We start from the raw sequence: 26,558 nt of genomic DNA on the forward strand, positions 1-26,558 counted from the left end.
CTTAGCTACTTCCCATTCACCCCGTTGGGGATGGAGGCACGCCTGCCCTCGGCTTTGGGGACGGTGGTCACTTGGCTCCCGGTACTGCAGGTGAGACCGATGGCCGTTTATTAGTCCGTGTCCTAGCGGCCCGGGCTATGCGGGGCCACGGGCCTGGTGCTCGGGGACAGAGTGAGCCAGCAGGGGCTGTGGGCGGCAGGCTGTACGAGCAGGGGGACGAGGTGCCCCCGGTTCCCCTGGGAGGACGTGCTGCGCTTGTGCGAATCATCTCATGGGCCAGCAGGGGACCAGAAGCCCGCTGCTCAGGGACAGGTGGGAGCTGTGCTTGGTCTGATAAGGACGACCCCTTCCACGCCAGCCCCGTGTGCAGCGGGGAGGCGCTTGCAGTTAGGCCCTTCCAGGCCTGCCTGGGGTCAGATGTCAGGGCAGTGTGTAATACTGGTTCTTAATTTGAGGCCTTACGCCGAAGGCGCCTGGGATCCTGCGTGGTGGGGGCCAAAGGCTTTCTATGGTCGGCTCCTGGGGGAGGACAACCGGTGTCGCCAGCAGGATCCACATGTGAACACGGGTCACGGTTCCACCGTGCAGGTGCCCAGGGTGCGGAGCTCCCTGGAACCATCTCGCTCCTCTCCCCTCCTCTGAACGCCTCAGCTGACTCTGTTTTCTGAGTTGTCTTCACCTGTGCAAGCCTGGCGGGCAGCCCGGCCCAGGGCCCAGACCGCTGCAGCGGCCGGGGTGGCTGCACGTCTCACAAACACCGCTCTGTAAATTCTCTCCCCGGGAACACCACCGTTCCCTTCCCTGCACGCACGCAGGTCCGGTGTTAAAGGCGGTACGGAACACCCCACTGTGCGCGACCAGGAGAATCTCACGGCGAGAAGCCGCGGTTCCCCGTCAGGCCTGAGTACGCTCGCGTTTGCCAGCCGAGCGCCGAGGGTGCCGCGCCCGCAGCTGCCAACGGACCCCGGGCTCTCCCTGGGACGGCGCTCCTGCTGCCGGGGCTCAGACCCCAGAGACACGTTCCCTCGGCCCCAGTGCGGCACCCTCTCTGCCCCGGAAGTTAACCTCCGTCAAAGGTGACTCACCAGGAAGAAAACGTGTCTGCGCCTGGGGGAGAGTGCGGGGCTCGGGTCCCTCTCGCTCGGGCGACGCCTCCGTTCGGCCGTGGACGGCTGGGCAGAAAATCGATGGTTTTGCTCTGCTGACAAAAATGCTCCTGTCGGCGCCCTCGCGGGAGACCGTCCACACACCGACCGCGACTCACGGTGGAGCCCGGCAGCGGCCTGGCGGGGAGAGCCCCTTCGTGTGTGTTTTTAACATTTGAAAACTCTATCATGGAAGGATTGTCGCCTCACAGACGAATCCAGAGACAGTTCGGGAGCGCCCGTGTTCGCTGTGACGGGCTCTGTCTGCTCACGGACAGCAAGCGCCGAGCGCCATGGCGGCACCGGACCGCACTGTGAACGCAGCCATAGGCTGTGGTCCGAGGGCGCCCGCTCCTCCTCTGAAGTCCCTCGCGCGTCGGCCCTGCGTCCAGGTTAGTTGTCCCGGCCCCTCGGTGTCTGGTCTGAGACAGTTCGTTGGTCTCTCCTTTTCCGAGAACACCGTGCGCAGGGTCTGTAGGATGTCTGTCCACCTGGGTTTGTCGGAGGAGTCCTTCCGACTAGATCAAGGTCATGGATTTGGGGGAAGAATCCTTCCGTTCATCCCATCAGGGGGTTTACGCCGTTGGAATGTCTCTGCCACCGGAAGTCCCTGCTCTGCTCTTTGTCACTCACGAATATTCGGGGAGACACCTTGGTATCGTGCCCATATCCCGTGTCGCCTTAACGGTTCCTCGCTAATCTTGGCGTCTGTTGCTGCCTCAAGCGTTTGCTTTGAATTCCGGAAGTTCTTTGAGCAACCATTTCCCCTCCTCTGCGGAATCACTCTGGCAGCATCTGTCTGACGTGCATGGGAGCTGGCGGACCCAGAGAGAATGTCACGGTGTGCACCCGTCAAGGGCACACAATGGCGTGAGCAGTTCCAAGAAGCCGCTCTGTGCAGATGCCCCCGTGAGAGAAATGACCCAGGGCCCTGCTCCGGCTTCGTTCTGCTCACTAATGTGACTTTAGGGTTAGATTGAAAGGCACCCGAGTCGTCAGACCGACGTCGCTGCCACCAGCGTGTCACTTTGTCAAAAGGACAGTGCGCCGGTCATAAAGAGGCGGGGCTGGCTGGGAAACCGATTATGGCCACGCAGCAGAGACGCAGCCTCCCCCGTGGGCTGCCAGTCCCCTCTGACACACGGGCCCTCAGCCCTGTCTGCACCTTCGGGGACCCTCGTAGAGGTCGGTTCTGGGCCTTTCTGAGCGTGCTCACCGCAGTGTCCGCATCGTGTGCCCCTGGGTTGTGCACGCGGAGTGCTGAGAGGGTGCCCCTCGCTGCTGACATCTGCTTCGTTCCGACTCTGCTCTGGTACCCTCTGGGCAGCTTCCAAGGACAGTATCCAGAAATTCACCCCGAAGGCCGAGCCGGGAGACTGAGGGATGGCGTTCACCCACCGCCTGCTCCGCGGGGCAGGGCCTGGTTTGCACCCACGGGAGACCAGGCTCCCACAGTCCCAGCCACCGGCCCTCTGGGGGGAGGGGAACAGTTTTCCTGCTTCCCTGGCCTAGTGGGCAGGGCCCCTCAGCTGCTAGCACAGCCTCTGAGAGGGGTCCCTCGCTCCGGAAGTTTCCAAGACAGCCCATCCGACGCCGGCAGTGCAGGCCAGGGCCCTCAGTCCTGGCAGGACCCGGCTCCCAGGCAGCCGCGGGGGGCAGGGGTCGTGAGCTCAGCTTCCACCCCCCGGAGTCTGTGCTCAGTGAAGCTCTGTGTGGGTGAATCGTGCGTGGGAGGCGCTCGGGAGAGCTTTTTGCTCAAGCCCCCAAAGACTCGTGGGTCCCGGAACCTCCAGAATGTTCTCCAACAGGGTGTCCTGTTTAGTCAGCACTTGGTACAGACTGTGGGGCATTTGGTGTTGGTTAATTGTGTCCTGTGTGAATTAAGCGTTGGGCTCAGGCTGGGAGGGAGGGGCCAGGAGGGGTGCTGGTTGTCCGTGGTCAGGGCGGCCCAAACGCAAGGCCGGGGGATGGGGACCGTGCGTAGCAGAATGAACTGAACATGGGTACGTGGGTGTGCGGATTCTCGCCTGCAGACTTCAAAGGAAGCTCTGAAAGTTAGTCGGGGGACGAGAGCTCTTGCGTGTGGCTAGAGCGGATGGGAGGCCCTCTTTGAGAGGCTCTCAGAGGAGGGCCTGGGATAGTTTCTGAATTCGTTATCACTGCTGGGACGGGAGCAGCTGTGTCCCCTGCCCATGGGTGGGAAGAGTCCGATGAAGTGGGCTCAAGATCCTTTCAGGCGAGTCAGGTGAGCAGGGAATGGGGGCCAAGGGGCTTCAGGTCATCTTATTATGATCTCAGCTGACTGGAACCCTTAAGCCCCTCTAGCCCCGTAACCTAACGTAGTCACCTCTTGGGGATCAGGGCATGGACATCTTTGGGGGCCCATTACTGCACCCACCACAAGACCCATCCCCATGAGGTTTCGAACCCCGGGGTGTGGGGCATCTTGCCCCCCCCCCGCCATGTCCCAGAAAGTGCCGTGCAGAGGAGGCTCTCGGCATATCTGCTGCCTGGCTGGGTGGCTGGGTGGCCAGCGTGACGAGGCCAGAATCTCACACAGGACCTGCCGTGTCCCCTCTTGCAGACATTATTAGCAAGACACCGAGATGAACACAAGCCTCATTCACGTCTTTGGAGCAGCCCTGGCATCTGATGGAACAAGAGTGTCCCCAACCACATGGCGAATAAAGAGACAGGTGAGAGGAGGGTTAATGATAGAGTGAACTCACTCTATCCAAAATACTACCACTCGAGTGTGAGGTTGATACGCGTTCTCAATAAGGTATTTTATACCCGTTTCTTATTCCAAGTCTCTGAAAATTGACATGTCTTCTATAGCGCCTCTCAGATCAGCCGTGTCTCCAAGGCTTGCAAGCCACGTGTGGCTGGTGGCCGTGGTAGTGGGTGTCGTGGTTCTACGTCACTGGGAATTTGCAGAGAGAATGTTTTGTAGTTCAGACGAAGCAATACCACTTCCGGGTGGAGAATAACCAGCTGGCGAGTTCCCATCATTGCGATCCATCCTCCCTCTCTCCCTCTTCTGCTCCTTCAGTCTTTTGGGGACCGTGGCCATTCTCCTCACCCCCAGAGGGTGCTTGCCTGAGTCACTCATTGTTTTAGGCTTCTGTTTCTTCCTCTGTGGAGTGGAGAAGGTAGTTCTCACCCCCCTGCATCGTCAGAAGGCCTACATAGCAGGCTCCCGGCCCTGGTACCCGATGCCCGCACGTCCTTTGTGCTCACCACCATGCTCAGACCCGCGGTGGGCCCTGCTCCTGGCAGCCAAGGACATGGCCCTGGTCGCCAAGGAGCTCCCTTCCCCAGAGGCAGGGCAGGGAAAGGTTTCCTCAGAACCAGGAAATGGTATAAGGCCCGTGCTAAATGCTCAGTGCGCGAAGGTCAGGAAAACAGCCCTGTGACCCAAAGATGAGAACAGTGGACAGGGCCTTCTGGGACTCTGTGCTGAAGCAGGAGCCAGCTGACCAGGTAGACGGCACAGGAATGCCACCCCGCGGTGCTTGCGTGCCTTGCTGCGGGCGGAGAGCCCGCCTCGCCATGCAGGCTGGTTAGCCGGTCCCGGAAGGGCTTCATGGCTTTCCCCACATTCACAGGAGATAGAAGAGTCCTCGTCCTCTGTAATCTTTACTCCCTGCCCTCGATCACCTCAGTGCTCATGAAAGGATGGGAAGGGACACACCTTGGAGAAGAAAATCTGGGGTAGCATAACGATGGTCTGTGGTTCTCTGTGAGATAAAGGGACAAGGAGTCAGACGCTGTTCCGGATTCGGGTCTAGTTCTGGAAGGCTCTGTGGACACATGGAGAAACAAGGTCTGTGTTGGGGCAACCCAGGGAAATTCTGGAGCGTTCCGTCATCTGTGTGGCCAGGACTCTGAGACATCTGGGGCCCCTCACAGACGGCGGGCCGTAATGGACGGCTGGCAGAAGCAGGGAGTTTGCATTAGTATCTGTCTACGCTTCACAGAGTTCAGAGCGGATCAGCCACAGAGTGAAGCTACCCCGGGGTCTCAGTGAGGACTTGTGGGAGCCTTTGTGCGTGTCCCCTTGTCCTCCCTGCTGCCCAGCAGGTGGATAATCCCCAGGAAAGACGACCCCTGGGCACGGCATAGGACGGTCTCCTGAGGTTTGGTGTGGCTGCCTGCGCAGGTGTGGCCAGAGCGTCTGTTCACCACGCAGGCCCTCTCGAGTCCGCATTGCTGGACGTCTCTGCCCGGAGTCTCTGCCCGGAATCTCAGATTGGCCTTCAGACGCCTCCATTTCTGGAGGCATCAAAACCAAGCCCCATTATCTTGTCTGCAGCACCTACAAATTTGGGGAAATTGCTTGCTCCTCAAGGTCTGCCAAATTTCCTGATTCCCCGGGCTGCCCGGAGTGCCCTTCCTTGTCCACCTAAGGCCTGGTCCCAGGGCTGTTTCCCTGGGAGGGCTTGGTGGCCGTGGATTTATAACCAAAAGCAACTTTTCTTCCTTGAAGTGACCGGTCCTACCTGATTCAGTGAACGTGGTCTCCCGTGTGACCCTCCACTGGACCCACAATCGATGTGTCCAATTCTAGTCTGGTGAAAAGTCAAACAGATGCCTTCTTGAACCCATGCAATTAAATATTTTGCCACGAGAGGTAAGAGTTTCTGGATTCTCAGGGCTCAGTGAAAATCATATCATTTTTAAATGTTTAACTTCAGCTTCTGAAAGTAGTTTTACTAAATTGCTGTGGACTACGGATGGCCTCACAAGAGAGGGGACTTCTTGGTGTATCCAGAACATAGAACATTATCAAGACACCAACCATACCCCAAACACGTACAGTAACATTCCCCGCAAGTCCTGTTAGTCCTAAGTGAAAAGTTCTGTTTGGCGGGACCTCGGCTCTGAAAGCTGTGTGAGCTCAGAAGTCTGTTCCCAACTGTTTATCCTATGAAGTGTCAAGGATCCAAAGAGCCTCTAGGCCTTTTCCTGGGGGCCGAGGCTGTGGGAGGAGTGCCGGCCCGGGGCTCAGAGCTTGCCCCAGCAGGAGACACGGCTGTCTGTGCCTGCCAGGACTTAGCGGCTCTGGTTACTTCATTACTGAGAGTTTTCAGATCTGAACGGTCTGATGAGAGCTCATAATCAGAATAAGGTAACTTCCCAGGAAATCTGCTTGCCTGCAGGGCACACAACACAAGGTAATAAAAAGCATTCCAAAAATTCATTTAGACAAAGTGTCTCTAAGGCTAACCATTAAGCCTGTCTTAAGGCACTGAATATTACCTCTGATTTATAACTGTGGATGGACATAATTTTTATAAAGGAGAAAAATCTCAAGATAGAACATATAATTATTCTAGGACATAATCTTTTTTTTTTTTACCAACAACATCAAGTAGAGAGATTCGATAAGTCTGGGGTCGACATCTCTATTCTTATAAAATTTTATGGGTAGCTCTGACATACATCTCCCATTGAGAATCTCTGGCCTAGAAAATGTTCGAATTAGACAAGTAAGTTTGAGGCCCACTGAACATCCTGAGATTGTGGCTGGTAACTCAATTCCCTTGTGGGCAAACAGGCACAGTGCTCCCAGGGTACCGAGAAATAGAGGGAACAGGCGGGAGTTATTTCATAAAGGGGTTTGGTCAGTATGCTTACCTATGTTCACAGCTATTATGGAAAGCCTGGGCACTGAAGAGGATGCAGGGGGCAGGGGCTCAGTCAGTTGAGCACCCAACTCCTGGTTTTGGCTCAGGTCACGATCTCAGGGTCGTGAGATCGAGCCCCGAGTTGGGAATCTATGCTCAGTGGGGAGTCTGCTTGGGATTCTCCCTCTCCCTCTGCCCCCCATGGCTTGCGTGCACTCTCTCAAAGAAATAAATAAAATCTTTATTAAAAAAATAAAAAAGAGGATCCAGGGGAGACTCCCGAGTAGCTCAGCATTTCTTTTTCTTTTCTGTTTTTTTTTTTTTTTTAATATTCATTTGACAGAGAGAGACACAGCCAGCGAGAGAGGGAACACAAGCAGAGGGAGTGGGAGAGGAAGAAGCAGGCTCCCAGCAGAGGAGCCCAATGCGGGGCTCGATCCCAGAACGCCAGGACCACGCCCTGAGCCGAAGGCAGACGCTTAACGACTGAGCCACCCAGGCGCCCCTAGCTCAGCATTTCTGAGATACTTCTGTTGATGACAGTTACGTCTCCGGTCAGGACCTGCAGCAGTGGGCTGAGAGCCTCTTCTGACCCCGCTACTCTTGCCTGTAGCCCTCACGCTGTCAATGCAAGCACAAGCCTAACTGTCTAGCACCCATTTTTATAGGAGAGAGAACAAAGCTTTGTGGCTTTCAGAGGGATCTGCGGGGAAAATCCTAGAGATGGTGTTTCATGAAAAAGATATTCTGAGGGTTTTATTTTGTTTTTTTGTTTTTTCTGCATTTAGGACCCAATTTTGGGAAAGCAAAAATAAAGTTGTCAGTGGAGATTCGGACACTTGATTAAGATAGGATCACAAGCTCCTGGGAACCAATCTTTGGTTACCTATTTAATCAAGGTGGAAATAAAATTTTGAATAATAAACACAGAAGGCAACATGGTGGTGAAGAACCTTAGTTCTTCTATAGGGTGAAGCACCTTTGGGTTTTGGTCGTCCCCTTAAATCATCAGTAAAGTTGACACTGAGCACACACATTTATTCTGTTAAGACCCAAAGTCTGCTAGTCAGGCAACGTCAAGAGTAATTTTCCTGCTGCAAGAGGGGGCATCAATCTGTAAACTAAGAAAGAAGCCCAGCAAATTTGGGCAAACCTCACTGAGATTGTACCACATTTCATAGCTCCTTTCCAGACCCAAGTATTATGAACCCAAGGCAGATAAAAATCACTTTTCAGGTTTCAGCCTTTATTATGTTCTTTCATATTCTGCAGCACACTGACTGTCATGTTAGGGCAACATTTCTGTCTCGGGGGATCCGAGAGGGCAACACAAATTTCACGGTCACACTAAGGCATGATGGATTGAGAACACATCAATGCTATCTTCGGTTCAATCAAGACCTATTTTAGAAACGTCATTTGGTCCAATACCATCCTTTCTAACCTTCTCTCCCTGTCCCCAGTCTCATGGCTTGTTGTCGTTGTTTCTCTCTGATTTGTTTTAACTGGAGCAGCTCCTCTGCTCTGCCTGTCTTCTGTGACGTTGACATTTTCATAGACTACAGCCCCACCCCCATGAGAAGAAATAGAATGTTGCCCATTGAAGGTCTTCCGATACTTCCTCGTGGTTCGATTCAGTCACTCGTCGCCAGTAGGAATTCTTTATAAGTGGCCTTTGCAGGGTGTCACGTGTAGAGGCCCACGATGCCAGCTGTCCCTCGCCGAAGATGTGATTCTGACCACAGGACCCTGGTAGAGTTGCAATTTTTCCCCTTGTGACCGATAAGTAATCTGTGGGCAGATGGCCATGCAAATAACCTTTTCCGTGTGCAACTACCCCACTAAATTTGACATCCATTAATGATTCTTGCCTTTACCAACCTTTCTATGGTGGTTGCAGTATGGTAATTTTCCAAATCAGCATTCCTCCACCCATACCGGCTGGCAGTTGGCATCCTGCTGTAAGCAGCAACCCTCCTTTCTCCCCCATTTATTTATTTATGTATTTATTTTTGGTGTGGACTCCTGATTTTTTAAAAGTAAATTAATTACAATTTCTTAATTGTCTCTGTGTTCAAATTGTCCCATGTGATCAGTGGGAGCCCTGTCAAACTGACCCTTGCATCCTTTAGGCCTGTCCCCATCATTTTTTTTGGAGTACTTCCCTGTTTTTTGGTATATGGAGGCATTTCGGGCTCATCTTGGCCTTTTCTGCCCCAGTCCTGGAAAAATCAGCCATTTTTCCTGGGAGCCTTGGTTTCTGTTAGTGAGGAAGGGTCTTAGGGGCCAAGATCTGGGTGCTGGGTGTGCTCATTCTTGCTGGGGTGTCTTTGCTTTGAGATTCTTTCAGCAGACGGAGCTAGAAAATAAACACGTGTGCACACACACATCCACGTACGTACAGACACACACATGCACACAAACGCTGGCATTCACACACGTGCCTGTCTTGGAGGTCATGTGTCCACACTGATAGCTCCTCTTCCCACCTGTCCTCCACCACATAGTCGTGGTCTGCTCCCAACACCATCAACTCCTTTATTTGCTCAGTCCTATCATGGACCTAAAATAGCTTCAGAGCTGCTGAACAGTTTCTACCATGACAAACAACAAATCTGGTAGAGTTCAGGATTTTTTTGTAGTTTCCTGCTGCGCTGCCCACCCCTGCCGCCCCGCCCCACCAAGACCAAGTGCACAGGTAGTGAAATCCTGGATTCGTGAGTGCCTGGGGTTCTTCTCAACCCCTTCAGTGGGGCGATGACAGCCATTCACAGTGCAGTTGGATTAATTTGTTTTGGTTTTCTTTAGTTTCAGGGTTTTAATCTTCCCATCCTTGTCCAAGTATGTAGACGGTGCTTCAAAAACTTGAAATTGCATGAACAGCTGAGACGCACCCCCGCCCCCCGTCTCTTGTAGATCCCAACCTCGTTGTTTTCTGGTTTATCTCGTTGTGTTTCTCTGTGCAAAGGGAAGCATGTGTGTGCGTGCACACACGCATGTTTTCTTATCTCTTCTTCCTTAGGCAAAAGGTAGCAGACTCTATGTGCTCTTTCATACTTTGCTTTTATCACTTAATGTATCTTGGAAACGACCCCATATCTGTTCATAGTGAGCGTCCTCATTGTTTTTTGAGACTACACTGTGCTCCATTGTGGGGGCAAAGCATAGGCAATCCAACCAATCTCCTACGATCGGTCAGTAATCCATGACAATTTCATTAGCCCCTTCTCTGCCTTTAAAAAAACGGTGATAAGGGCGCCTGGGTAGCGCAGTCGTTAAAGCGTCTGCCTTCGGCTCAGGGCGTGATCCTGGCGATCCGGGATCGAGTCCCACGTCAGGCTCTTCCGCTGTGAGCCTGCTTCTTCCTCTCCCACTCCCCCTGCTGTGTTCCCTCTCTCGCTGGCTGTCTCTCTGTCACATAAATAAATAAAATCTTTAAAAAAAAAAAAACGGTGATAAAATACACACAAGGTAAAAATGACTATTCTGGGGGTGCCTGGGTGGCACAGTTGGTTAAGCATCTGACTCTTGGTTTCAGCTCAGGTCATGAGCAGGGTTGTGGGATCGAGTCCCGCGTGGGGCTCCGTGCTCAGCATGCAGTCTGCTGGGAATTCTCTCTCTCCATCTCCCTTTTCTCCTCCGCTGCTCACACTCCGTAAATAATAAAATAAAATAAAATTAAAATAAAATAAAATCTTAAAAAGTGTCTGGAGAGGAAAAAGTAACTTTACAGCTGAGAAAACTGGCAGATTCACCTTGACCTGGTGATCAAGGTGAATGACTTGGATGGACGTCAGGTGTCCCTGCTATGATGTGGTGAGAGGGCACCTCACCTCGATGAGGTTATTCCCCAAAACCCATAACCCTGGTGTAATCACAGCGAAACACCAGACAAACCCAGACTGGGGGACATTCGACAGGACACCCAGCCAATCCTTCCTGAGACCGTCAGCGTCAAGAAACACAGGGAGGGACTGGAGGCCAGAGGAGGCCAGGGGGCCTGACCAGCGAGTACAGTGTGGTCCCTGGGCAGGCTCCAGGGACACAAAGAGGACATTAACGGGAAAGCTGGTGAAATCCAAGTCAAGCCTGGAATTTGGTTAGTAGTAACGCACCACTACCGGCCTCTCCGTAGTGACAAAGACGCTGCGAGTACCCAAGACGTTTGCAAGGGGGAGACCGGGTGAGGGGTATTCGGGGCTCGCTGTACTATCTTTGCAACTTCTCTGTAAAACTAAACTGATTCCAAAATAGAACGTTTATTTTGGATAACTGCTAAAAATCAGAACGCTGGCACACTGGCTCTCAGCATATTGAAAATGCAAACAGCAGTTAAATAACGGTGAATAATAGAACATTTGGATCAGACATGTTTATTGTAGGAAATAGTATCTTAAAAAGTCATTCTCACTGGGCTTTTAGACAACGGTCAGGTCCTCTATCTACTTGTCACACACTTCTGACCAAAGCTTCTGCATCTTTTCAGTGAGGAAGTCAGATGCCAGAGGGGTGTCAAACGTGCTTCAGCGTGCTGACATCAGCCAAGACGTCCTCATCCTTTAGCTCCTGACCTTCTGCAAGATGAACATGCGACCTCTTTGCTCACGGTCATCATCCAGGTGTGCTACCTGAACGGTAACTTCCTCTGGACCTACGTGTACAAGAGGTAGGCTTAGGTGAAATTAACTGTGAACTAGCCAAGGTACATTAGAGAAGTGACATTTCCAGGCTAGTGTTAGATTTTCTCTGGTGCTGAGCCATTTGTTGACACAACTGCTGGATCCTGTAAGGATCTGGGTGGTGGGACAGGGTAGGTCCAGGCATGAGGATGATTTATGACTCTTCAGGTGACTGGAGGAGGAGTGGGTGGGGGGGACGTGGAGCGAGTGTTGACTGTACCCCATGGAGATCTGCACGCTCCACCGTGGAGCCAGATTTTGAAGGCTCTTTAGCCAAAGTCGAATTCTATCCAAGCACGTTTGTTTTGCTAATAATTTCATGCTGGTGTTTATTTACTTTGTTTTTAAAAGATTTATTTATTTAGAGAGAGAGAGAGAGAGCGTGTGCAAAAGCAAGGAGGGGGTAGGGGGAAAGGGAATACTTAAGCAGACTTCCCGCTGAGCGGGGAGCCCCATGCGGGACTCGATCCCAGGACCCTGAAATCATGACCTGAGCTGAAGGCAGAGCTTCACTCACTGAGCCACCCAGGCATCCCTCATGGTGGTTTTTAAACGACGCTGGCCTATTCAGTGACCAATGAACACTTTTCACAGTGTGGACCCTTCATAGCTCGAGCTCTGTATTTACAGCAGCGGAGAGGCAGGTCCTGCAGGAGACAGGACCGCCCCCCCCGCAACCCCAGTGGCTGTCCAGTTGGCAGCGGTCTGGGCAGTCTGGTGTGGCCCCCAAACTGCCACTGGTCAGGGCGGGGGGCAGTGCTGTGGGCTCCCGCCGCACCGTAACTCGCCCTGGAGACCGATCCCTTACTTCTCAGTCGTGAGCACTCAGCTTGGGCTTCAGAAGGGGGGATATGTTATGTGACCCGGGTGTGGCCAAGGATGATATCCTGTTTCTCTGGCCGCGGTGCTGGGTTCAAGGATGCAGGAAACCGTGTTGCACCATGTGTCAGATCCTCCTTCTGTTTTAAGGCAGAATGATCTTTGGTGTGGTGAACTCCCATACTGAACTTTACCAACAGATTTGGAAAGCCAGTCAGATGCTATTGAAACTATAAATATTAGACAAAGCACACACCTATGACCTGGTTCTTAAGTAAGGGATGTTGGGTGCCACCCATAGAAATTCCGGTTTGATCGTCCTGGGGTGTGTCCTGGGCATTAGGTGGTTTCATCCCAGGTGATTCTCGTCTGCAGCGAACGTTGAGAACCACTGCCCTGGGGCCTGCAGGGGAGGGCAGGAAGCAGGCAGTCAGGGAAGGCTTCCTGGAGGAGGGGCTGTGAGCCTTGTAAGCAGAGCCTTGAGGAAAGGCACAGGACCAGAGGCCGCACTGGGGGTGGGAAAGAACCAGCTGATGTCCCTGGATGTCGTAGTTGGGATCTTTTGGGTGCAAGTGAGAGAAAATTCAGTCCGCGTACACTTCAGTGGAGAGGGGGTTTGCTGGTGTCACCACTGGCCTCAGTGGGGAGCTCGTGGGGAGTGCAGGACCTCAGCCTCCCCGGGGGGAGGGTGTGTGTGGTCCTGATTCAGAATCTTCCTGCTCACCAGATCCCTGGGGGTACTTGTCTGCACACTAAGGAAGCATGAGAAGCATGGCTTTAGAAGATGGAAAATGAGAACTGAAATTTATCAGGACGGAATATTCCGGCTAGCCGGGGGTTTCCTGCAAGCCAGCACAATCATTGTATCTGCAGATCTCGTCTCCTCAATTTTCAAGTCTGTGTGGGTAAGCCCAAGGAGCATTACTTTACTGGCCCAAGCTCGGGGCATGTGGATGGCACAGTGTCCCACATGCGCCCCTGGGTCTCCCCAGCCTTATCCCTCCATCGAAACAATGTCTTCCTCCTCTCTGTGTCTCGGCATGCGGTGCTGCATAAGCATTTCACTCCTGGGAGGAGCTGGACTAATCACTATAAAAAGAAAATAAATTTTTAATTCATCATTAGGAATTGCTTATTTCCATCCTTGGCTCTGATATTGCCCTCTGTGCTCATTTCCTACATGATAAGAAGTGTAATGAACTATCCATCCCGTGTGTGTTAAAGACGCATCCTATTCTCGTTACTCCTGTAGCTGAGCTGAGGAAGTCACCTCGAACCCTGAATTAGCAAGCGCTGAAGCGTGTCTCCCGGGGACATGTGGGCTTAGATTCCTGCGAGCCCCTGATCACAGCATTTTCATCAGCGGATCAGTATGTAACCTGTTTTTCCAGAGCCTCTGCTTAAAGACACATTGTTTAATATAGACCGTGGGTACCTGCGCATTGAACTCACAGCCTGAGCCCCGGATGTAACAATGTACTTTCTTCAGAGCCCGTCGTGGCCTCCCTGCACTTAGGAGACCACATGGTGCTCCTGCTTGGGTATGCCGTTTCATTTTTTTTTTTTTTAAGATTTTATTTATTCATTCGAGACAGGGAGATACAGGAGAGAGCATGAACACGGGGAGAGGCAGAGGTAGAGGGAGAAGCAGGCTTCCCACCGAGCAGGGAGCATAATGTGGGACTCGATCCCAGGAGTCGATCATGACCTGAGATCATGACCTGAGCTGGACGCAGATGCTTCACCGACCGAGCCACCAGGCGCCCCTGGGAATGCCATTTCAAATGGCAGAATCACCCACAGATGCACAAAAATAAGAGAAAAGAGGTCAACAGACTTCTCTGCCAGGGGAGGACGGAGACAAGAAGGCAGAGCCTCCACGTGTTTGCCTCTCTGCCCGCGTGTCTGGGAATGCCCGTGAAAGTGTCCAGTACTCTTTTGGGGTTACAGATCAATTTTATTAAGCAGGAGGTTTCACAAATACGGAATCTGTGAATAATGAGAACCGACTGACCATACCTGGGAAAAGAAACATTTTTATTGAGAGTGAGTCTGGAATTTGAATGCTGAATAATTTTAGGAGGTTGAGTCTTTTTAAAAATAAACTGGAAGATTAGGGAAAATAAAGTAGCAAATTGGGAACGGCGCCAGGCAAGCCCTGTCTTTGCTCCCTAACCAGAAGCGAGGACTTCGGCTGGGCCAGGTCCTCCGCCGGCGGGCCCCCCCTCCCACCCTGTCCATAGTCCCTTGATGGTCAGGAGTGGGCCTGCAGGTGGGAAGGCTCCCCAGGCACATGACACGTGAGTGAATTTATGAAGGCGTGCAGGTAACCTATCCGCACGGGTGTCGGTTTTCCTGCTAGTGGGAAACACTCTGACAAAAGAAGTTTCTGAAAGACAGGGAAGGGGAGGAAGGAAAAACCTGCCAGTCACGCGCCTTGTCGTCAGTACCCCTAGAGTAGAACGCAGTGCATTGAGTTTCCCGAGCTATTTCTCTGAAACCCAGTGTCTGAGGGAGCAGAAGGTCGATTATCCTAAAATCTGGTAAGAGTCTAGTATTCAGTTCTGTGCATGGCCTCAAAGGGAGACACAGGCCCGGTGCTCCCAAGATGCACTGGGACTGTTTTGTGATGTAGGGGAGACACTAATGTTTTTGAAGAGTGATGGTGTCAAGCACCTGAAAAGTCTCTGTCCTTCCGATGTTTATTTATAATCACTCCCAGGCTCGGTCGTCCGTCCTCCTCTCCAAGGCATCAGCATCAAGACTGCGGATGAACGCAGACTCTTCATCAGGCTCTCGCGGAATCAGGACATGGGCAGGGGTGCCGCAGGCGGGCGAGGGTGGCAGTGGGGCTGCAGCGAGCGGGCGGGGTGAGCTCTCCCCCATGGAGCCGCTGGCCTGAGGAGCCCGGGCCTCCAAGGCTGCGTGGAACTTGTTCTCAGGAATTCGGCTCCAGCTGCCTGCAACAGAAAACTGAATTTATGTTTCAGAAAGACTCTTTCAGCAAGATCTCATTCTAGCAAAGACCTATACAATGTGGGTCATTAAAAAGTGTCTACATCGGTCAACTATACTTCGGTAATAAAAAAAAAATAATAGCGATGATAAACAATAATTTACTGGACAAAGGGAAGCTATTATTTTTAAAAAGTCTCTACAGCAGATGTTTTTACAGTGACAAACTCAAACAGCACAAGAGATTCCTCGGCAGCGGCATCTAGGAGAAAAACATTCCTTAAAACACAGACCATCAAAGCCCCTGTGGTACCTGCCCACCAGGTGTTACTCAGTGGGTGAGCAACCCATTCTGAAGGTGGAAGTGCTTGGAGGGTCTGGGGTCTGTGCATGGGTGTGCACGTGCTGGTGTTTGTGTGAGTGCATGCATGCTTACAGATGTTTGAGTGCATGCATGTGTATGTGTGTGCATGCATGTGTGTGTGAGTGTGTGTACAGGTGTTTATGTGACTGCATGCGTGTGCATGTGTTTGTGTGAGTGCATGCGTGCATATAGATGTTTGCATGCATATGTATGCGTGTGCATGCATGTATGTGAGTGCATGTGTGTGAGTGTGTGTACAGGTGTTTGTGTGAGTGCATGTGTGTGAGTGTGTACTGGTGTTTATGTGTGCGCATACACGTGCATGTGCGTGAGTGCACGTGTGCATGTGTTTGCACGTACGGGGTGTTTGTGTGTGCACACGTGTACATGTGTGTGCATCTGTGTGAGTTGCATGCATGTTTTTGTGCGTGTGTGCATGCATTTGTGTGTGCATGCATGTGTGTGAGTGCATGTGTGTGCGTACATGTGCATGTGTGAGAGTGCATATATGTGTGAGTGCACTACAGGTGTTTATGTGTGTGCATACGTGTGCATGCAGGTGTGGGGCATTTTTTCTGGAGTCAGCTCCATTCTCTGTTCTTCTCATTCTGGTCCCTTTGCATGTCTTCTGTAGATTCTGGGAAGGAGCAGGGATGCTGGATCCTTGAGAGAGGGTACATGCGGAAAACACAGAGCTATTTAAAGGAAATAATAGGCAGTATTTACAAAAGTCTGAGACCAAATTTAGTCTGTGCAGTTTATGCAAATTATATATAAATTGTGTGCTACTACCCATTGATGTCTCCAGCTTTTTACATCTATAGATTGCCCTTGGGAATTTCGGATTCGAAGCTCGGCCAGGCAGCTCTGATTTCGACAGGTCACGGCCGCTGTTCTTCACTGCGGCCAGCGGCCTGGGCGGGGGTGTGTGCTGGGCCACACGGTGCTTTGACCTTCACACGATAGAGCTAAGACAGAACCATGTTATTCCACAGAGATTTCGGTGCAGGTGAGGAAAGAAAGTTTTTTGTTTTTAAAGCTGAGAAGGCAGCTGACAGTTAAGCCTTCAGCAGACAGGAGGCACAGCCTGCTTAGGTGTCTGTCCCACGGTGGATTCGTGTTGGAAGGTTCTGGGTGTCTTGGAAAATATGGTTAGAACATAATTTAATTTTAAGAATGCAATAGGGGCGCCTGGGTGACTCAGTTGGTTAAGCGTTTGCCTTCGGCTCAGGTCATGATCCTGGGGTCCTGGGATCGAGCCCCAGTGCAGGGAGCCTGCTTCTCTCTCTGCCACTTGTGTGCTATTTCTCTCTCTCAAATAAATAAAGAAAATCTTAAAAAAAAAAAGAATGCAGTGGAACCTAATATATCTCACAAATGGTCAACATGATCCTTTGTCTTATAGCCAAAGCATGGTCCCCACTTAACGGGACCAGAATTAGAAGGAATGAGTCCCGTACCTCTGAGGCAAGGACACTTCGGAGATCGGAACATTGGGGAAGGCCGCCACACAGGGCGTGCCAAGGTCCTGGGGCCCTTCCTTCGACCTTGGGCAGCAGCTCGACCAGGGTCCTGCTCAGGGCAGCCCGACTGCGCCAGAGTGTGGACGGGTGTGTGACCCCCATGGCACGACTTGGGGGCAGGGGCCCGGCTACCGGAGATGCGGGAGGGGGGCGGCAGCAAGACCAAAGGGTTGGCCCTGAATCTGAGCCTTCCTTCACCCTCTGCTAAAGGCCTTGCTGTAAATGAAGAGCTGACCCTTGCAGTGTCGGTCCCGAGGCCCTTCTGTGGCTCCAATGAGGACTGTCGGTGGAAGGGTTCGTTTTAATGATCTGGCGGAGAGGCGTCCGTTGGCAAATTATGTTAAAAGCTCTAACGAAAATACCAGTGTACTGGGTCGAATGGCGTCCCACCACAAAATTCACGTCCAACAAGACCCTCAAAATGTGACCTTATGTGGGGATGGGGGCTTTGCGGGTGCAGTTTACATGAGGTTGCATGGGATCAGGGTGGGCTCTCAGCCCAATGGCTGGTGTGCTTCCCAGAAGGCTACGTGAAGACGCAGTCACACACAGAGGGAGAGCGCCGCGTGACTGTGGGAACACACTGGAAGGACGTGGCAGCCACCGGAGGAATGTCACGGATGGCCATCAGTACCCCCCGAAGCTGGCGGAAGCGAGAGGACTCTGCCCTAGAGCCTCTGGGGGGCGTGTGGTCTACAGACACCCTGACTGAGGACTCCCGGCCCCCACAGCTCTGGAGAATAAAGTTCTGTCGTTTGCGGCTTCCCAGTTTGTGGTGCTTTGTGACTGTGGCCCCAGGACACGGACTAGGTGCCCAAAGGGGCTAGAGCAGCTCTACCATGCAGGTGAGAGAGGCCCCACATCCCTGGGGACTCACCTTTGCCCTTCCTGCTTCCTGCACAAGCCAGCGTTTCGCATGACAGCACATGGAATAAGAGCCAAGCACAGACCTTTGGGTCCATTTTCACAAGAAGCAGGGACTTTATCAATGGCACCTGCAACAGTGCCTGGCACACAGTCAGAACTGTATTTCTTGAATGAACACGTGAAAGATTGAGTATGGAGAACAAGATAAATCAGTGTTGCTGCTATCGAGATGGGGGCAACAGGCTAAATGAATAATACATAAATAAATAAAAAGTCAACAAACAAAATGACAAATGGAATGAATGCTGTGAAGGAATTGAATAGGGGGCTGAGATACAAAATAACGGGGAGACCAGCGACAGAATCAAATTGGCCAGGAGAGTCTTTTTTAAGGCGGGGCATTTAAGGTGAGACTCATTGGTGAGGATGAAGAAGGAGCCAGGTATGGGGAGAAGGAAGGTTCTAGGAACATAGCAGGTCCAGTGCAAAGGCCCTGGGGCAGGAAAAAGCTTAAATTGTTCCCAGCACTTCAATTTTTCCCAGAACCCCCACCCTCCCTGGGATGAGGGCTTGGGGAGTTGGGGACAAAGTGGGAAGAGGCTAGGCAGGGAAGGGATGCGGGGCTGGGTCACCCCAAGCCTTGTTGGGGTGAGGCCCTGAGCCAGGGTAGTTAGATAAAATACAGGACACAGGTGTTTTTAGTATAAGTATGTCCCATGATATAACTGGGACATATAAAAAAAAAGAATGATTAATTGTTTATCTGAAATTTAACAGACATCCAGCATTTTTATTTGCTAAATCTGGCAACTCTAGTTCTGAGAACTGAAAGAATTATGAAGTCTTCCCGCCAAATGACTCCAAGTTTAAAATAATCTAAATGGTATTTTATGTGTAAAATGCCCCCCTTCGCCCCTCGCCATGATGTCCACTCAGAAGACTTTTAACCTTGATGTCTCTCATGCCCGTTTCCTCCTCCCTTCTCCGGGGCTCCCGTCTAGCAGGTGTGTGCAGACTGCCCATTTGTGGGTGGGAGGCACACGGGGTCGGATTTGCTTCCGGAAGTCTCTGGAGGATTTGATGCAGGAAAGATATGTGTCCCAGGTTATTTTTTTTCCAGCAAAGATTTCTCTTTATTGACGTGCAATTTATGTAACGTACTAGTAACCATTTTAATGTGAACAATGTGGTGACATTTAGTGTTAGGCCGTGAGGAGACCAGTCAGCAGAGATCATTCCCCTCCCTTGTCCCCACGGGTCCCCAGCTGGTCCTCTAAAGATCTCCCGTGTGTCCCCTGCAGCCCCTCCCTGCTGCCCAGGCCCTACCTCACACTGTCCCGTTCCTCTCACTGGGGCTGGTCTGTTTGCTTTCACACCTACACGGAACAGTAATAAAAGTATTCAGGAGCAGCTAATGAGAGCTGATCGCAGCGTCAGGTGCTGGGAACCCACTTGTTTGCTCTTTGGAAGAACTCTGTGACTAGGTTCTATTTTTATCCCCTTTTCATAGTGGAGGCAACTGAGGCACAGAGAAGTTAAGCAACTTGCCCAAGGGCACACAGCCGTCTTGTGTTCCAGCTCAGCCAGAATTACCAGTTTCCCTGCGAACTTGATCATTACAGGCTTAAGAGTTTGCTTGTCTCCCCCACCCTCCATGCAAATAAAATCAAGGCCAAATTCTTTTTTTTTTTTAAGATTTTATTTATTTATTTGACAGAGAGAGACACAGCCAGCCAGAGAGGGAACACAAGCAGGGGGAGTGGGAGAGGAAGAAGCAGGCTCCCAGTGGGGTGGGGAGTCTGATGCGGGGCTCGATCCCAGGACCCCGGGATCACGCCCTGGGCTGAAGGCAGCCGCTTAAGGACTGAGCCACCCAGGCGCCCCTTAAGGCCGAATTCTTAAACTAAAAATTACTTTGGTTTGAGAGATTATTGAGGCTGAACCGTGAGGGTGGGGGGTGGAGCTGACCTTCAATTGCCAGGGTTCTGGATTAGTAAATTTCCCGTCATTTTCTTTGTTAAATGTGTGCTTGGATCTTTAAAAAGGCGATTGAACAGCTCAGTAAGGCGCACAGTTAGGAATCCTAAACCAGAAGCCAGCAGCCTCACTCATCACCGTCACTCACTCATCGCGCTCCCAGCCCTGTGGCCGTGAGGTGGGGGGACCTGAGGCCTTTGCAGCATCTTGCTTTTCTTGCCACTGGTCTGACCGGTGAGGGTGAACTCGCTCATGGGTGTGCTCTCCTTTCCCCCGTCTCTCCTCCCGTCTGAGGTATAAATATTGTGTGGTTTCACCAGGAGTAACAGCACATGGTATAACTACGACTTCATGTTTTCTGCCTTGCCGTGCTGTTCTGATCCACCTGGTGGGTCAAGATTTTCCCCAGGGAAACTTTCTTAAATAATTGTAATAGATTTTTTTAAGAAGCAGAATTACAAGTGGACAAAATTCTTGTCTACGCCACATACATTATGGGTAGAAGCAATACGAGCTCCCATAGGAAATGGTGTTGATCTCGAACAAATTACTTTGTGAATTATGAGATGCTCCTGGGACACCCCCCCCCCCATTTGTGTTATCAGCAAATTTTGAATCGATTCTCTCCAGGAACATTAACCACAGTGAAATGTGCTGGACAGGGGTATTAGCAAAATCTCTTTATTAATTAAAAAAAGGAAAAAGGTAATTATACCGTCTGTCAGGTCCCTTAAATCATTTTCTACTTGTGAATTCTTGAAGCTGCTTGAGATTTGCTCAGATCTTTTAGGTGAGCTGGGTGAGGAGAAACGAGCATGCGCTCTCAGGACACATCTCAGTGTGGCGGCTGCCGGGCTTGCGCCATGCTGGGCTTGAAGCGCTAGGGAAGTTCGTGGAGAGAATGTGCTGGAAACAGCCACCTGGCTCAGCCCCGCACCTGACCTGAAGGATCGGACCTTCCCTGGGCAGCAGCCCTGCCTGGACTGGCAGTGAGCTGGAGAAGGAGGAGTTTGTGCAAGTGAGGGCTGAGACCCCTACATCAGCGTGTCTCACCTGCTGCTCTTGGTGCCTGGGGTCGGCTTCTTTATGGGGGGGGGCTGTCCGATGCATGCGCTGTGGGATGTGTGGGAGCACCCCTGTCCTCTACATGCTAGGTGCCAGTGGCACCAGCCTCCCCCCACATGTCTCCAGACATGGACGCCTGTCCCCTGGGAGGCAGAATCACCACCCTGCCATCAAGACTCACTGTGCTGAGTTGGCTGGAGGAACCGTGCAGGCCTTCTTTGAGGGTGGTACCAGATTTAACAAATAGAACTACAGGACTCCTGGTTAAATTTGAATCTCAGTGAAGCAATGAATAATGTTTAATATAAGTGTGACCCAAATGTTACATGGGCCATACCGGGCATCCTCTATTTTCTCTGGCACTGCCAATGGCTGCTGGGGAAAGGTCGAGGCTTGGGAGAAATTGGGCGCTAAACTGAGCCCCGATGAAGCCAAAGCAGCTGCTGGCTGGGGAGCAACGGGAGGATTCTCCAGAAGGTACTTGACTTCTGCCTGGCTTTGAGCTCCCGAGTGAAGACCGAATGCCACGACATGTTTGTGAAGGAAGCGAACGTGCTGGAAGCTATGTTTCCCTTTTTCGATAGTCGGGGAAGACAGTCTAATTTTATGACGTTATGAAAACACTACTGCTAACATATTTACTTCCTTTTCTATATTTTCCAGCTAATTTGTGCACAGAAATGAATTGGCTTTACTAATTTTTATTTTTCAGGTCTAGACCACTTTAAAAAACGTGACAGTTATTGGAAAGTAGCTTTGACTGTCATTTTTCCTTTAAAATAAAAATAATCCATGCTTATGTTACAAGAAAAGTAAAGCAGGAAAGAAGAGTATACAGTAAGGGGTGCCTGGGGGGCTCAGTCGGCTGAGCATCTGACTCTTTTTTTTTTAAAGATTTTATTTATTTATTTGACAGAGAGAGAGACAGCCAGCGAGAGAGGGAACACAAGCAGGGGGAGTGGGAGAGGAGGAAGCAGGCTCCCAGCGAAGGAGCCCGATGTGGGGCTCGATCCCAGAACGCTAGGATCACGCCCTGAGCCGAAGGCAGATGCTTAACGATTGAGCCACCCTGGTGCCCCATGAGCATCTGACTCTTAATTTTGGCTTAGGTCATGATCTCAAGGTCCTGAGACTGAGGCTGCGTGGGCTCCGTGTTCAATGGGGAGTCTGCTGCAGATTCTCTCTCTCCCTCTCCCCCTACTTGTATGCAAGTCCTCTCTCTTTCTCTCAGATAGATAGATAGATTTTTTTTTTTTAAAGAGTATATAGTAAAATCTGAAAGACCAAGTCCCCACTGTCTCTAGTCCCCGAGTCCTACTTCTGGAGATGGTCACTACTGACAATTCCTAACCAATTATTCTGTGTTCCATCAGAAATTTTCTGTAGGTCATCAAGCAAATAAATACACATGTCCTCTCGTGGGCCACAGTTTCTAAGATGGCTCCCATCCTTGCTGGCTTCTGGAGTTCATGCTCTGTCTCCTCTTGAGTGTGGGGGAGCCTAGCGGGAGAGGCACTGCTTCCAAGATTAGATTGCGCAGGCCTGCTTCTTGCTAGCCAACCCTGTTGCCTCTCAGCTTTACAGCTTTGATGAAGCAAGCTGCCAGGTGGGGAGTCCCATGGCCCGCAGCTGAGGCCCTCAGTGTGACAGACCCCAAACGATCGAGTTCTGCCAGCAGCCCCAAGAGCCTAGAAGGAGATTGTTTTTGGTTGAGCCTTCAGATGAGACCGCAGCCCAAGCCAGCCTGTGGGAGACCCCGCACAGAGGTTCAGCAGAGCCATGCCCGCATTCCTGACCCACAGAAACGGTGAAGACTGATGGGCATGTTCTAGGCTAAGTCTCGTGCTGGTTTGTTACATAGCAATAGGTAACTCAGATGCCTGCCCTTGACACAAACGAGGTCGACTCCTGCGCTGCTCTGAGCGTTCTGAGAAATCAGATACCAGAGCTGGTCAAGAAGGAGAAACACCAGGGAAAGGACTAAGGAGTAAACTGGATGGTTTCTCGATGGCAAAGTGGGGCGGTCTGGCCGTGGTAGCGTGGATGGGGCACAAAGCCGTGCGTTTGCTTCATACAGTAACTTGCTGTCCTAAAGGTGTGAGAAGTGAAGACCGTGTCAAGTTATACCCGACGTTTAAGAAAAAGGGCAGAAAGGCAGTTAGAATCAGAGAAGGGCCCAGCCCGAGACCTTTCAGCACAGAGCCAGAAACCTGGGAGTGATAGTGTTGTGAGCCTCACGCTTTGTGGGTCACTTAGCATGTCCTTCTCTGCATGTCTGCAGCATCATTGCACTGGCCAGCACTTGAGGTCACATCGCCGCTGGGGGGTGGGGAGAACGTAACACCACGAATGCCAAGCTGTCATTAACTTAAGGTAGGGAACAATTTCCCCCTCTTTTATTGATACTTTTACTATTGTTTTTTTCTTTTTTCTTTCTTTCTTTTTTTTATCTAATGCTCTCAAGACTGTAGAAATGCACTTCCACATTGCATCTCAAATGCCCAGAGCCACGGTTTCCCTGGCAAAAGTCTAGGACAGCAGGAGCGGAGCGTTTTGGCCTGAGCCCAGACCTGCCCTATCACAACCTTGGCTAGTACCACAGAGCTTTAATTTACAGAGAGGAAAAGTCCCAGCCCTCGGAATTTCACAGCCAAGTCTGCCTTTCTCAAATATTAATCTGTCCCACCAAGCAGCGTGTGTCTCTACGACACACTGGTTGCCCACGGATCCCTCAGGGGCAGTTCACCTCCACTCCATATAATGGGTGCATTGCGGTTGCATCGACCATAAGGCAATTCCTACACAGACACCACTGATTTGTGGGATCCAACCATAAGAGTAAACTCAGGAAAAGATTCCCTGGCAGGGAAAATTGTACTTTTTGATGGCTGATTTTTACTTAGATTCAGCAGTGTTTTTAACCCTCCCGACTAAGTAAGATTTCCACCTGACACAAGCCTCCTTGCTCAACCCCACCCCCTACAGGAATCTGTTTATGCCTAGAGAGTATCTAGAAGACAGGTCAATACATTTTTTCGATAAAAAGCCAGAGAGTAAATATTTTAGGTTTAGTGGGGCATGTGGTCTCTGTTGAAACTATTCGACTCCACCATTGCAGCATAAAAGCCGCTCCAGGCTCTGGGAGCCCCCGCGGGTGTGGTGGGCATCCCATTAAAGCTTTATGGACGCTTAAATTCGAATTTCATATCATTTCCACATGTGATGAAATAGTCTTCTTTTGATTTCTTCAACCATTAAAAAATATATATATATGTAAAAACCATTGTCTGGCTCACCAGTCATGGAACAACAGGTGGCCGCCAGATTTCGTCCACAAGCCCTTGTTTGCTAACCCTGATCGAGAGAGTACATTTCATTCTCTAGCTCCAGAAACTCCTCCTTCCGGGTCTGGAGAGTCTCAGGGCCTGTCCGAGTTGGCTTTGCACAAATACACGAGTGCAGAAAGTGCGGGTATCTAGTGATCACATTTATCCATTCATTTATGTGGACTGAAAAAAAATGCCGTCTGTGAATCTTTGTGGGTTCTTTTAAGAAAAGGTGAATTTATGATAATTGTATTATTGACATGCTTGGACCTGTTCCTACTATCATTTCAGTTTATCCCACTTTTTCTGTTTCCTTTTAATCCTTTTCTTATTTAAGAAAATTGATATATGTATTTTCCCCATAATGACATAAGAATTGAACATCCTCTCATCTCCTGGTCCTCCCATTCCATTATATTGGTAACTTGTAGTTCTGTCTTACTATGGATATATTTTCTCTTACCTGGTATTGGAGGTTTCTTAAGGACAAAAATAATATTTTTCAAGGAATTTTAGCACCTTTACTTCTAGATCTCTTGTAGCGTCTCCTCTTACTTAAATACATCATCCCACACAGTTTTGCATGGCTCTTGTGTCTCAAAGTTTCTTGCTTAAAAATATTTTTTATCATGCCCTCATATTTGAAAACGGTTTGACTGAATTTAATATTATGAGTTTGAAATTATTTTCCTTTACTATTTTGAATATACTATTCCATTGTCTTTTTTTTTTTTTTTTAAGCTAGCAGTTTCACTACTGAGATGTTTGTTTACAAGGTTCTGGGGGTGATCTTTTAAAATTATTGAGATATAATTCATATACTATAAAATTCACTCTTTTAGAGTGCCAGTAAAGTTCAGCAGTTTCTAGAATATTCACAAAGTTGTGCAACCATCCCCACACTCTAGAGAGCATTTCTATTGTGCCAGAAAGAATCCCTGTGCTCATTAGGAGCCATTCCCTGTTTCCTCCCACCCCCAGCTTCCGGCAACCTCTGATCTAACTTCTGCCTCTGTGGAGTTGCCCATTCTGGCCATTCCGTGTCAGTGGAGAAAACCACGCTCAACTCTTCACCCCATTCCACAACCCTTCACATCAGGTCTTTACCATCTCCTCCTCTTATGGGTTGTATCGCCTCCCCAAAATATATGTCTCAGTCCTAACCCCCAGGACCTCAGAATGTGACCTTTACCAGGTTAAGACGGGGTCATTGGGGTGTATAAGAACACCACTATGACTGGTGTTCTTATACAAAGGGGGAATTTGGACATAAGCAAGTAGTTGATGTTAAGCTACAGGGATAAGATACAAGGAGTCGACAAGCCCAGAAATACCGAAGATTGTCAGCAAACACAAAAAGCTGGAAGGAGTAAGACGGATCCCCGCCCCCCAGACACTTCAGAGGGCTCCATGCCCCACCTCGCTCCCTACATGCCAGCACCCTGGCCATTCCTCAGTTCCTTGAACACAGACAGGACAGCTTGGACCATGAGGATAGGGGTTGGCAGAGCAGTGAGCCGGAAAAAGCCTGGGTCCCTGATAGCTTTGCCAAGTAATCCTAGAGGGACTGCCTTTGGACTTATACATGAGAAAGAAACAAACTTCTCTCTTGTTTATGTCTCTGTTATTTGTTTACTGTTATTTGGGGTCAGGGTCAGGGTCAGCTTCATGGGTGTACATCTCGTGTGGTGGCCCAGAGTTCCCCACGTGGAAGGGCCCCACACTTGGTTTACTATCTGCTGTCGCCATCTTGGAATTCTTACTAGTATTTGCACAAGGAGCTCTGTGTTTTTGTTGTGAACTGGGCCCCCAGAATCATGTCGCTGGTTCTGTTTGCAGCTGGATCTAATTCCAAATGATACAGTGTGTGACTCTGATGCCCACTCTTCCTACTTCCTGGACAGCCATTCTCTGAGTGATCTACTTCCAAGATCAACCTTTTGTGCCTGAAGTGTGAGAGACATGGGTTATTTTTGCCTCTTGGTGTCCATTGGCCTTTCTTTTAGAAGGACAGCAAATTTCCTTTAAATTCAAGAGTTTGGTGGTGGTGGGGGGTGACCCTACCCCAGCTCCAGGGTTGGGCATTTGAAGTAGGCCCAAGACAATCAATGCTTTCCATCCCCTGGTCATAGGGATTGATTCAGAATGGGGACAGCAACCCACTTCTAGCCAAAGACACTCAGACCCAGAATTTGTATTTCATCTGTA

At 50.5% G+C, this 26,558-nt stretch overlaps 1 long non-coding RNA gene across 1 annotated transcript; it reads left to right on the forward strand.

Annotated features, from left to right (window-relative positions):
* The first annotated feature begins 5,230 nt into the window (after nucleotides 1-5,230).
* Nucleotides 5,231-13,316, forward strand: LOC121103677. Its single transcript, XR_005835867.1, has 3 exons — nucleotides 5,231-5,778; nucleotides 11,262-11,441; nucleotides 13,001-13,316. It is a non-coding gene; the product is annotated as an uncharacterized LOC121103677 (long non-coding RNA).
* The last annotated feature ends 13,242 nt before the right edge of the window (nucleotides 13,317-26,558 follow it).

The sequence above is a fragment of the Ursus maritimus genome, unplaced genomic scaffold (assembly GCF_017311325.1).
Source record: "Ursus maritimus isolate PB19 unplaced genomic scaffold, ASM1731132v1 scaffold_2, whole genome shotgun sequence".
NCBI classification, from domain to species: domain Eukaryota; kingdom Metazoa; phylum Chordata; class Mammalia; order Carnivora; family Ursidae; genus Ursus; species Ursus maritimus.